General features: G+C 41.2%; 1 pseudogene; it reads left to right on the top strand.

Moving 5' to 3' along the window:
* The first annotated feature begins 627 nt into the window (after window positions 1-627).
* LOC107149579 lies at window positions 628-1,742 on the top strand (annotated as a pseudogene).
* Window positions 1,743-10,722: the final 8,980 nt, after the last annotated feature.

Genomic DNA, 10,722 nt, shown 5'->3' with positions numbered 1-10,722 from the left:
CCAACAAAGAGAGGCACTATACTAGAAGAATAGTTGATCAAAGGAGAAACTAATTCAAATTAAAAAACAGAAATAAATCAAAGTGACAGGAAATAAATATCATATCTCAATAATAACAATATTGAATCTAAATGGGCTAAACTCTTCAGTCAAAAGACATAGACTGGCAGATTGGATTAAAAAATAAAACTCAACAATATGCTATCTCCAAGAGACCTAATAGGCAAAGACATCCACGGACTGAAGGCAAAAAGATGTGAAAAAAACATATCATTCATATTGATCTTGTAAACAAGCAGAAGTTTCTATCTTCATATCAGACAAAGTGGACTTCAAGCCAAAGTTAATCAGAAGGGACAAAGAAGGACACAGCAGTACATGGATCCTTCTCTAAAACAGACCATATCTTAAGCCACTAAGAAACTTTTATCAGCGAAGGACCAGCCCACAGCCGGGTGCTGCAGGCTGATGGCAAGGCGGATGGGGTGGCAGCGAGCAAGCGAGGCCCGGAGTCCCGCTAGCACCCCTTGCTAGGTCCAAGAGCAGGTTCTGTTTCAGCACAGAGACCCAGGGTCCGGCTTTTCCTCAAAAGCCGCCGCCCTGCCCTTGACTTCCAAGGACAAAGAGCAGCGAGGACCGGGCATGCTGGGGGCGCTGGGGCTGGTCATGGTCATGGTGTTGGGCACACTGGACGCTGCAGGCCTGCGGGCGCTGCTGCGGGAGCGCGGGGCGCAGTGCCTGCTGCTGGAATGCACCTTCTTCGCCATCAACGCCGGCCACATCACGGGCTCCATCAACGTGCACTTTAGCACCATCCTGAGGCGTGCCTGGAGCACATCGAGCCCAACACCAAGCTTCGCGGCCGCCTGCTGGCAGGTGCCCAGCACGCCGTGGTTCTGCTGGACGAACGCAGCGTCGCCCTGGAAGGTGCCAAGCGCGACAGCACCTTGGCCCTGGCCGCTGGAGCGCTGTGTGGCGAGGCACGGGCCGCGCAAGTCTTCTTCCTCAAAGGAGGGTATGAAGCTTTTTCAGCTTCCTGCCCGGAGCTCTGTAGCAAACAGTCGACCCCCATGGGGCTCAGCCTTCCCCTGAGTACTAGTGTCCCTGACAGCACAGAATCTGGATGCAGTTCCTGCAGCACCCCACTTTATGACCAGGGTGGCCCAGTGGAGATCCTGCCCTTCTTGTACCTGGGCAGTGCCTACCATGCTTCCCGCAAGGACATGCTGGATCCTTGGGCATCACTGCCCTGATCAATGTTTCGGCCAATTGCCCCATTCACTTTGAGGGCCACTACCAGTACAAGAGCATTCCCGTGGAGGACAACCACAAGGCGGACATCAGCTCCTGGTTCAACGAGGCCATTGACTTCGTAGATTCCATCAAGAATGCTGGGGGAAGGGTGTTCGTCCACTGCCAGGCGGGCATTTCCTGGTCAGCCACCATCTGCCTCACTTACCTCATGAGGACTAACCGGGTGAAGCTGGACGAGGACTTTGAGTTCGTGAAGCAGAGGCAAAACATCATCTCCCATTTCAGCTTCATGGGCCAGCTGCTGCAGTGCGAGTCCCAGGTGCTGGCCCCGCACTGCTCGGCCGAGGCCGGAGCCCTGCCATGGCTGTGCTGGACCAAGGCACCTCTACCACCACCATCTTCAACTTCCCTCTCTCCATCCTGTCCACTCCATGAACAGTGCCCTCAGCTACCTTCAGAGCCCCATCACCACCTCCCCCAGCTGCTGAAAGGCCCTGGAGGCAAGGAGCTTCCCTCCCACTAGGACCACAGGCTCTTCCTCCAGAAGAGAGGCAGTAACTCCAAGATGGGCTTGAGAGTGCTGGTCCTTATTTATTTAATTTCACCCAAGTTCCCTGGGTTTTCTTTCTCTTATCTCTTCATTAGCTTGGCTAAGAGTTTAGCTGATATGCAGATGATGACTCACAATAGGTGGTGGGTGAGGGAGAGAGAAGGGGAGGTTCACTGGATTGGACAGGGCAGAGTGGGGGGTAAGGAAGGAGACTGGAAATGGAAAGACAGAATGAATCAGACATAACTTCCTATATTCATATATGAATACATGACCAGTGTAATTTCACATCATGAACAACCACAAAATGGGAAGTTATACTCTGTGAATATATGATATATCAAAATATGTCCTATTGTCATGTGTAACTAAACATCAAAATTAAAAATAAAATTAAAAAATATGCTATACAAGTTTAAACCACTTGCTACAGACTGATTTTTTTTTCTGTCAAAATTCATATGTTGAATCCCTAATTCCTAATATAATGGCATTTGGGAATGAGACCCTTTAGAAGACAAATAATTTAGATGAGATCTGAGGGTGGGACCATCAGGATGGGATTAATGCTCTTATAAGAAGAGATATAATAATGTTCCCTCACTCTGTGTCTGTGTCTGTTTGTCTCCCTTCTTGTGAGGACATAGGAAGAAGAGACAATTTGCAAGAAAGGAAGAGTTCTCACTAGACTCCAATCATACTGACACCTTGATCTTGGATTTATTGCTTCTAAAGCTGTGATAAAATAAATGCCTATTGTTGAGGGCAACCAGGAAATAGTATTTTGTGATGACAGCCCAAACTGACTAAGACACCATCTCATTTTAACAGACTTGCAGGAAGGTTTATTAAGCTTAACCTTATGCTTTTTGGCTATACATCCATCTGCTGATTTTCCTAACTTAAACCTCACCATCTGACTCTAATCTACACTTACTGAGCACTATAATTAATGTGCAAAATAATTAAATAATCCCATGGATATTTTTGTTTAAAAAGAAAACATTAGGTGATTGATGACAAATGTATTGGATTTGTGTATGTAAAATTTTCCATCTACTACCTGTAAACTGGACAGGGTTTTATTATCTCAGTCACCAATGCTTATATTCAGGATGGTGCCTAAGTCACTGGGATCCATTTTGATGCATTTTTCCTTTTTTCAAAAACAAAGTAAAATTTAAAAAATAATAAAAGAAATTTTTAGGAAAGTTGGCTCAAAAAGAAGAAAGAACATGTCTCAATTTGAGAACCTCCACCCCCAACTTAACTACTAAGAGGGGATTTGAAGCTTATTTCATCTGCCCCAAGTCTTCCCATTTCTTACTTTCCAATATTCCTTCAAAGTAGGAACATGTCTACATGTTATAGCTCATATATTGACAGGAGAACTTGACAATGCATCTAAGACCAAAAGTTCTGTGCCTGAGAAAGTCATGACACCAATTGATGGTGATTCAAGGCAGAGCAGCCCTAGATGTAATACTGCTCTCTTCAATTCCATAGACTTTCCTGGAGTCCTTATTATTTCTAAAACACCTAGAAAGCCAAAAAGTAAATTATGTACTACAGGTTCTTCACACTGGGAATTAAATATGTTCAGTTTTTTTTTTTTAACATTTGGGCACTTTTTACTCTTGTTTTAGAAGTAAATTACCAACTATGATCATGGTTTATAGTATGATCATATTTACCCAGGTTCCAAAGATCACATATTTTACCATTAGTCTCTTAAATTCTGTCATGAAACCACTTTTCTATCAAACGGGTGTAGAAAGGCTTGTTTTTCCTGGCAGTGAGATAAAAAGGTGACAAATGGGACACTCAGGTGTGGGATCAGTCAGGGAATCCACTAGCTACAGTGAATCAGAAGTTGAGGTAGAGGGTTAAACTGCTAGAGAAGCTAAAGGTGTAATGGTCCAAAAGTTAAAGACCCAGTAGGAGTGGTTGAGGAGGCTGATCCAAATCTGCTCCCCACTCCAAAGAGAAATTTACATACCACCCTGATACCGTATGTTTGAGTAGAGCTAGTGGAGCTGGGGTCCAAGTTCAGGCAGAAAATGACAGAAAGAATAATAGGATGGCTTCTCTGATTGTGCCACACCAGAACAAAAGGGACAATGTCAAACGGTATAGAATTTTCTAAAATGGCTTCAGTAACAGCCCACTCTGTTTTACATCAATGTCTTTATTCTAATGCAGCTGGTAAAAGTGTGGTGTCATTATTGTTTGGCTGCTTCTCACCACTTGCAATATGTGGCCAAATTCAGGAGATATTCCTATGCTCAGGGTACCTGGGCCTCTATGAAAGAACCATAGGCTTATTTCCAAGAACTGGGAATGGAATATGCTATTTATATGTAGCCTTTTCCAGAACCAGACAGTATGACTTTCACTGCCAGAGGAGGGACATAATGTTTCATGTGGCACCTCCACCCATTTAGGGTGCTCTGGTATGAGTATTTCCTCCATTAGTAGGGTATTTCATTCAGCAAGCAGCACAGCTGATAGATCTAGGGAAGATGGGAAGACTCTGGCAGCACACTGGAGTCCATAAAGCCCAGCCAAAATTAGAAAGGTCTCTTTGAGTCCTTCATAAAAGATGGGGGTGTACTTAATAGCTGCAGGAGTGGACAAAAGGAAAATAACAAAATCCACTCTGGTACAATTATGGAAATAACTGCCAATGATAAGAGATTTCAGGGACTGGGGTTGTGGCTCAGTGGTAAAGTGCTTGCCTAGCATGTGTGGGGCAGTGGGTTCGACCCTTAGCACCACATAAAAATAAGTAAATAAAATAAAGGTACTGTGTTCATCTACAACAACAAAAAATATATTTTTAAAAAAGAAATATTTCAGCCCTCACCTCCAAAAAAGAAAAAAATGGGGGTAACAGAGGCAGCATTGATTCCTACTCCAAAAGGAGGCAAAAACAAACATCTGCTATTAGGAAATGTAATGAAAGCAGAGTCCATGGCTCCCCCTGAGGAGACTTTGGGTCCTTGGTTGTGGGACAACTAGTGGGGAGGTCAAGGCTCAGGGGTCTGAGGCATGTCTCAACAAGAGAATATATAGAGAGAATTGGCAGTGCATTGCCAGTTCTTTTTTTTTTCCCCTGGTACTGGAGATTGAACTCTGGGGCACTCAACTATTGAACCACATCCCCAGCCCTATTTTGTAATTTTTTTAGAAACAGGATCTCACTGAGTTGCTTAGTGCCTCTCCATTGCTGAGGCTGGTTTTGAACTCGAAATCCTCCTGTCTCAGCCTCCCGAGATGCTGGGATTACAGGCGTGAGCCACCATGCCCAACCACGCATTGCCAGTTCTTTAAAACTATTCAGTGAGCAACAGCATCCGTGGGCACAGGAGCCCACCGATATTTACCCTGATAAATTCTTAGGTGGGTTAACAGCCATTGATGGATATGGGGGAAAAACAGTGAGAATTCTAGCTGTAATGCTTGGACACCTGCTGCCCACCTCTTTCCCAGTATTCATATTTTCCATTTTGCATGCATCAAACTACATAGGGGAATTCCACTTACATTGCTGGGAGACTAAGCACATGTCATTTGTAAAGCCAACATCAAGGGGGCTTTCTACCTGCTCCCATTGTTTTGCCTAAACCTGTACAGATAATTACCACCAAATAATTCAGGATCCCAGTAATCACCAGGAGCTAATAAAGACCATACATGAATTAGCTAAAGTAAACCTAATTCTCTCAATTTATAATACTTTTAATTCCTCTGTGTGGCTGATAAGAAAGCTGAAGGAACTTGACACATGACAGTCGGTTGTATATAATGCATCCACTTTATGCATCCATTCTCAACATAGTCATCACTCTGGAGGAGCTTAGCACTCAGCTGGGAACATATCATTATGTATGAGACTTTAATAATGCCTTCTTTAGTACAGATGTAACTCCTGAGAGTCAAGATCCATTTTCTTTCAGATGGAAAGGTAGACAATGGACTTTTACTATGTTACCTCAAGGATCTCCAAAGACCCACTGTATGTTATGTAAGGTAGCATAAGATTTGGAAACCTGGTTCTGACTTGTACTGGTAAAAAAAACATTTCATTATATTTATGCTTCTGACTCTCAGTGCTCACTGAGGCAACTACTGGGCTTTTGACTCATTAGCAAGGGAGAGTATGAGCCAAGAACCCCAACAAAGAGCCAGGTCCTGGCTTATTGATTAAATTCTTGGGTATTGTCTAGTTGGGTAAGACAAAGATTATACCTCAGACTGTAGTAGATAAAGTTCAGTCAATTCTACTTCTTGAATTACAAGAATTTTGAATTTTGAGGCTTCTGAGCTTTTGTCCTTCATCTGTCTTAATTGTTATGGACCCTATATAATTTGTGTAGGAGGGGTACAGGATGGGATGGAACTTACCAATATACTGAAGCACTTAATCAGGCCCCTCAAAAATTAAAAAAAAAAAAAAAACCAGTTAGGCCCACGTTCCTGGGACATCATCAAACTCACTGGAACCTGTTGAGCCTACTGTCCATGCCACTCCAGATAGGGTTTATGGGAGGATAATGGGAGATAAGGCCCCAGTTGGAATTTGGTCACAGTTATAGAAGGGGGTAGAGGAACATTAAAACCTGTTAGAAAACCAACTCTACTTATACTGTCATCCTCACCATGGAGCCTATCACCAGGAAGCAGTAATAGAGGTCATACAATTGGTGAAAATAATGTGGATACAGGAAGCCCCAGCAGAGGACACTGCCACTTGGTTTCACCATAGATCAAAGCATACCATACTTTGAAAGACCATGTGGCAGTTGTGACATGCTGGGGACTTCCCCTAAAGATGTGTGTTGTTGTTAAATGCCAAAACTATCTTGCCTGTTCTCAGTATTACTTGAAACGACTGGATGACACTGTGGGTTATATCAAGTGAGGTGATATCTCTCTTCAGTGAGAGCAAATAGACCACACTGGCCTTCTCCCATTCTAAGAGGAGACCAAATATGCATTGACTTGTGTGGACACAGTAACAGACTTGATGCAAACTTTCCCCAGTAAAAGAGTCAATCAGAAGGCACTATTAAGGGGTTGATCCAAATGAGTGCCAGGTCTGACATACCACATGTATAATTTTTATTATTTTTTTTCTTTTTAGATATACATGACAGTAGAGTATATTTTGACATACTATACATATATGGAGTATAACTTATTCTGAATAGGATCCCATTCTTGTGGTTGTACTTGATGTGGAGTTACATTGGCCATGTATTCATATATGAACATAGAAAAGTTATGTTTGATTCATTCTACTGTCTTTACTACATGTAGCTGAATGATCAAGGAATCCATTTCACATGCTACAACATGCAATAGTGGGCTCAAGAACAGGACATGTTATGGATTTTCCACTTGCTGTACAATCCAACAGGAGCTAGATGAACTAACTGAAAGAATAAATGACCTGATGAAAAATAATGATTCTATGCTGGGGTGGCCTGCTCATTTACCTGAGGCACTGAGAACATTAAATGTAAAACCCAGACATCAGTAGCCTGCAGGTATTTCAGGGTTAGCATGCCCATGGTCACCAGCATTATGATTACACATCTACTGAATATTTTCTTAAACCAGGCTGGGGCACAAATAACAACTTATTGTTGCTATCCCCTTAAGATATCACATCAAAGACAATAAGCATTGGTTGGTCATAGACTTTATAAGTAAGACCCCAGTGGTTAACTTAACTGATCCCTTAAGGGAAGGGAGAACATCTAAATTTACAAGTGAAGTCTACTGTGTTGGAGCCTTACCCTCACAAATACAGATGGTTTTACCCTCAGGTGTACCCCAATGAATGCTTTATTTCAGTTTATGGCAGTTATATATTCCATATATATTCTTTCTAGTCCCTCAACATTCAAATAGATAGATTGGTCTGGTACACTTTCCCAGGAAAGTTATATAATTAACTTAGGTGCCTCATCAAGCTGACTTGCCATTTTTGGTAACTATTAAACACGTCATATTTTCCATTAGATTAGTAACAAGTAATCTATTTCTGGGCTGGGCAATGGTAGTTGCATATCAGACTAAAAAGATTGACTGTTGAGTCTGCTCAGAACTCCCTGCAACTGCACCAAAAGGATTTCCCTGGGTAGTCCAACCTGCAAATGATATGGAATGGGCTTTGCTGACACAGAACTAGTCTAAAAACACAATATTATTCATACTTTAACTCAAGTATCTAAACAAAAATTCTATTTTAATTAGCTTAGCATGCCTGATGAGAGACTCTTTTCCTTTGTACTGCTATTATGAGATATGGCTGCAGTATACCTCTAAGATGGATTTGGGGCAGTACAGGATTGCGAGGGACATTAAAGTATTTTGGAGGCACTTAAAGGGTGGAGCATTGGGGTAAACACAATTCAGTACCTAGGAACGCTTATTGTTCTTGGTAGTGAGATAAGGACTACAAAGAATGTGTTGAGAAAGAAAACTGAGAAGGGAAACTGGCCACTTCTCTTAGCTCCAGTCTTTAGGTAGGCATCAAAGCAGAATGACCTTGATTGCCAAATAAAAGAGTGTACTCATAAAACATCTGAAGGAATCCCCTGTGCACTGGGCATGCAACCTATCCTATACATTCCTCCTGCTTGTAGATATGGTAAAGTCCTCCATTTTGTCTTGGCTTGCCATCACCAAGGAGCTTGTGAGTAATAAAATGTTAAAGCCTCTCTGGGAAGTCCTCTAAGTTCTCTCTTTGTGATCTGTAAATAGTATGTTGGGGCTTCTGCAGCTCTGGGGTTGAAAAAATGGTCCTATAAATTATCATCTAATAAATTTAGTACAGAACCATGATGCATTAAACAGCAATGGACATTTGGATTGATCATGACCCTGGATGATAAATGATCTGTCCTCTAGAATAGGCTGAAGAATGAGTGGAAGTCAGAATTAATAACTAAAGCCAAGATAATTTCTTGTATCCATGTTGACCATTACTTGGATATACTTTCCTGTGCCTGTGGACATAGCTTATTTTCTCTGAGTTAAGCAACAATGAATCTGGGCATATATCTCATTCCCATTTAAATAGTTCTGAGATCAAACATAAGTTAGTTGTTTGTTCCATAAAATACTTTTTTTTTCCCACCTGGAATATAAGGCTTTGCAACAATTAACTTACTCATTAAGAGCAGCAGCTTGCTGCTGCTTTAAGCCATGATCTCTGTGTCCACACATCCAAAACTAGTAAGTTGGAATTTGCTCATTCTAAACCAAATCCTCCCTTTGCAATATCTGTCCTAAAATCACTCAATCCAGGCCCTAAAACCTTCTTAAATTCCCTCAATTTTCAGCTTTTGAAATACTGAAAGCTTAATAAACACATTTTCTTGATCAATATGCCTTCCTGGTGTTGTTTGTGAAAGGACTTCCATTCATCTTGCCCCTATTTCTCAGTCTGATGGAGCACAGACAGGCTTTCATGGGGAGGAAATGCTCTCAATCTGATTTGCCAGAGTTAAGACACTTTGCTTAACTGAGCAATCATAACGAGCTATTGTCCTTTGAAATCATTTTCAGCCTTTTATTCTTTTATTTGAAGTCTAAAAGCAGTTGCATCTTTCTCATTTTCTAATCTTCAAGGCCTTATGTTGCTGGGTTATCTATATTCCCCTCTGTTTTCCTTCTAATTGCCTAATTATTTTGTCAGCACATTTCTTTTATTGATATACTTTTGTAAAAAGCAGAATGAAAAAGTAATCCACACTCCCTTTTTGCAACCATTTTCCAGGCTCAGTAGGCACGTTATTTGCACCCCAGATTATCTCAGGTAAGAGTTCTGCTCATGTTTGCTATTGTGTAACATTGGTATCTATATTTTCAGCATTCAGTGTCAATTCCTTTGCTGTCTACTGCCTAACCACTAGCTAACACTATTTCTGATACCAATGTCTGTATTAGTTTCAGTAACACCACCAGGTAAAACAAGAATTACACAATACCAATGAATAAACACAACACATTTATAGAACACTCATGTAACAGTCCAAACAAGTATTACTGGGGAGGAAGCATTTTTCTCCATAGAGAGAATAAATCTTGTGGCTGTACCATCTTCAAATTCCTATCCTCCAAAACTGACGTTATTGTCTGACTCAAATTGAGAGATATGGAAAGGGAGCATAGAGAATTGCATGAAGGAGGTTTGTAATGAGGTAGGGCCAAGTGCCACACATATTTTTCATACACGTTTGACTGACTGCAAGGAAACTTGGAAAATGTACTGCATCTATAAGCGTAGGGTGAAAAGAAAATGAGTTTGATGAAAAGATAATCGGTGCCTGCTATAATTGTATCTTTCTGAGCACACAGATTGCCACATAGGTAAACTGAATACTAGGCATTCAGCAATTGTCTCAGAGACCGATATGAAAGATATCAGTCTGTGATGTAGCTGGGAAACTGGTTGGTGAAAGACATCATTAATGAAACGGATCAGGAAAAACATCAAATGTGAAATATGTGAGTGGAATATACAGAGTGGGTATCCAGAAATTGTGGGTAAATATATTCTTTTTGGAGAGAACTTAAGAAGCAAGTGTTTAGGGTAAAAAATAACTATGATCTGTTTGAGGGAGAATTAAAGGATTTGTTGGCTATGGCAGAGTTCCTTTAGAGATTAAGAAAACTTAAAAATTGACTAGGGAGGTCAAAATGGAATAAGGACCCTTTATACAACTCACACTAAAAACCTCTTATTCAGTACTATGATATTGATCATTTAAGTTATTGTTTACTTATAACATTATACTCTTTAGCTCTGCTGCCTGTATTTCAGCATTTGATGTTTTTTATTTAGGTGGAAAAGAGTTCTGTGTAAAGACGAGATACACAGACTGAAAAGGAGATATGTTGGG

This window comes from Marmota marmota, unplaced genomic scaffold, assembly GCF_001458135.2.
Source record: "Marmota marmota marmota unplaced genomic scaffold, marMar, whole genome shotgun sequence".
NCBI lineage: Eukaryota > Metazoa > Chordata > Mammalia > Rodentia > Sciuridae > Marmota > Marmota marmota.
This window is presented reverse-complemented; position numbering and strand designations above follow the sequence as displayed.